The sequence below is a fragment of the Corvus brachyrhynchos genome, unplaced genomic scaffold (assembly GCF_000691975.1).
Source record: "Corvus brachyrhynchos isolate BGI_N302 unplaced genomic scaffold, ASM69197v1 scaffold69, whole genome shotgun sequence".
Taxonomy (NCBI): domain Eukaryota; kingdom Metazoa; phylum Chordata; class Aves; order Passeriformes; family Corvidae; genus Corvus; species Corvus brachyrhynchos.
In genome coordinates this window covers 2,576,174-2,579,386 of record NW_008240228.1, presented here as the reverse complement: position 1 = coordinate 2,579,386, position 3,213 = coordinate 2,576,174, and positions in this window count along the sequence as shown.

The following is a 3,213-nucleotide window of genomic DNA, read 5'->3' as shown; positions in this document are numbered from 1 at the left end:
TTGTTTCTGAATGGCTCAACCTTAAAATTGTACCCCAAAAATCTTCAAGAGTGGACCCTCGAAAGCAGTTGCAGGAAAAGCTGCAAGTCGGGGGAAAGGACTCACATGCAGGCAGAGAGACTCCTCTTCCTGAATGGACTGAACAATATTTGGAAGTGGGCGGCTGTCTCGTTGTGATAATGTTTTCATAGCATGAGCAAGAAGAGACTTCTCTTTCTAAATGGACTGAACAAGGTTATTATGGAAGTGGTAAACAGACTGAACATCTTAAGGGTTGTCTTTGAACATTGTCAGTGGGAGAAGGGAGGAAGGTGGGGGGAGGAGGAGAGTTCTGAAAGTGGTATAATTTTTTTTTTCTTCTTTTAGGTCTGTTAATAAACTTCTTTATATTCTTTCAAGTTTGGTGCCTGTTTTGCATTTCTCCTAATTCTTATCTCACAGCAGATAAACAGTAATGAGTATTTTGGACCAAACCACTACACATCAGAATCCTGAGAGATGAATAACAGTGATAATTACTTCCACAATAAAAGGCTTAAGTAAAAACCAGGCAATCCTCAAGCCCACCTTGCAGCTGAAGTCAGGCTGTCACCAGCCCAGCTCCCAGTGGTAACAGCAGAACTCCAGTGCCATCCAGCCTTGGTGCCCTTGTGGTGCACAGCCTCCCTCCAGAGGTCAGCTGTGGGACAGTTGTAGCATCCTTGTGCTTTGCCATCTACAGAAAAAACCCAGCTCAATACAGGGACAGCAAGTGGAACAGAGGATGGTGGCTGGATTGTTCCACTTGTTCCAGGAGGGACTGTGTAGTGCTCTCAGCCTGGCATCTTCTGCTAGCACAAAAAAAAACAACTTCACAGCCTTTGTATTTTGAATATTTGGAAGCACCCGTTCAGCAGTGAAACATTTTCATGTGTAATTAAATGATTTTGGAGCTGCACAGTGAGCATGTCAGTAATGGGGGAATTACATATCATGGTGGAGAACTTGTGTTGCAGGAACAGTTGAGGTTAATGCTTAGGAGTGTATAAAACATGAGGAAAACATATATGCTCCTCAGTAAAAAAAAAAAAAAAGTTCTTTGGAATAATCTTGATTTGGAAATGATTTACTAGTGGTGATCTCATTATCAGATTCTCATTATTTGCCACACAGCGGGCAAAACCTATCTGCTGTGGGCTCCACAGATTGCATTCATCCAGGGAACTACGAAGCCAGTGGAACACCTCTCGGATGGTCCCACAAGCTCCTTCCTGGCTGTGACAGATGTCCCATGTGGGAAGGGAGGGGGCATGCTTACAGCATCCAGGACAGAGCAGCCGCAAGGCTGCCCTAGCTCCCAGCCCATCAGAGCTCTGGGCAGCACTGCCCTCAGGCGAGGACTCCGGCAGTGACACACCTGGGGCTGTATCAGAGCACGTGGACAGTGTGCCCACATTTGTGCTGTGCCGTGTCTCCCAGGTTTGCCTCTGGGAGCTGTCAGCTGCAGGGTATGTTCAAAGCTCCGGGCAGTTTACACCTTTCCTTCCTTAGTGCAGTCAGTTACATTTTTACCAGCGCCATCCCACTTGCACTCCTGCAGTAGCTTGGCACTCCTCCAAAACTGAGCTGTCAGCCAAAAAGCGCCCAGCAGCTTGAGGCTTCAGACCTTGGAATAATTTTCTCTGGTGAGCTTTATTTATCTCTATAGGCAGGGAATACTCTGAATTTCTCTAAGAGGATTTTAATCCTACTTATTTTGGAGATGTTGCAGTACCCTAATACCAGAGCAGCACCTCTGCTCTTGAAGCCACGTTGCTTGGAACAATCCAATATGATGTTCAGCTGCTGAAAAAGGATGTTTTGCTTCTTGCATCATGAATCCTCATTATCACTCTTAAAAACCTCATGGAAAGCTGTTCACCATGAGAAAATAAATCAAGCATAAAAATTAAATATGTACACATGCACTTTCATGCACATTCACATTTGGGGTAAAATACCAAGTGCCCAGACTGGTTGTAGTCTGATTCCAGTGTTTCCACAATTTCCAGAGACAAGGCCTACAGGTGCTTCAGGCAGGATCTTCAGTTATTTTCATATTGGACTAAATTTCAAATTACGTGTGCTGGCTTTTCTAATGGGAATTTAATGTGTGCTGGTCAATAAAGTGAAAAAGGAGAATTTACCCCAGGCCTTTGACCAAGACATGTGACTCCTTATTTGTGGCAACAGCAAAAGCAAAAATCTTACACAGAACAGGTGGGGAAACATTTTCTACTGTGCCATGTCTTCATCAACCATTTAGTGCAACCAAGGAGAAAGAGAAGGCTCTGGATGCTACATTTTCCGAAGAGGAAAGCAATCCACCAAGGCACTACAGTGCATCACTACCAATCCAGCCAATTTGCACCACAGAGTGCTAACACAAAATAGCTGCTGTACAAATGGTACTCCTTGCAGGGTAAATGATGAAACTTTATGCTAAAACAATGTTTTCTCTTGTTGTGACTCACCACACAGTCCCATGGCTTTCATCAAACGCCTTTCCATGGTGTTGGACATGCATCCAGCTGCGTCACCACTTCCCTGGCAGAAGAGATTTTACATCAAAACCCAATTTTTTTGAATTTCCTAATTGTTGAGGTGATTTGCAAATAATTCAACAGCCAGGCTTGGGCAGGAGCAAGACAGACAGTGTGGGTGCAGTTATCCCATACATGACTACTGAGCCTCACAGGAGCACTGAGGGCTGGGTTGTGGTATTTGGAAATTTGGCACTAAAGGAAATGGGCAGAAAGGAGACACAGAGAGCTTGGGCAGTCCCAGGATTAGTGCTGTTACCTTTTAGAATGACTTAGGCTTCACTTGACAAGTTTTGAGTGTTTTTCCCCATTCATTGGCGTTTTTGTCCTGTTAATAAACAGGTTTCTCTGTCCAGTCTGGACTGTGAAGGATCACATTCCCATCCAAGCTCATTTACATTACTGTGCTACACAAACCCTGTGGGGAGAGCTGTGCAGTTGGGTGATACACAGACCTTGCCACTCCATTTTTGTGGCGACTCCAGTAAGGTCTGGAGGTGAAACAACCGTACAGCGTTGCTTCCCATGGGGGAGGAAAAGGAGGCTTGGCGAGTAAGTCAGCAACAAGAAAACGACAAGCCCACGACACCCCAGTCCTTCCCGTGTGCCCGCCTCACCCCCGGTGCCTCGGAGGGCGGCGAGGCGCTGGTCT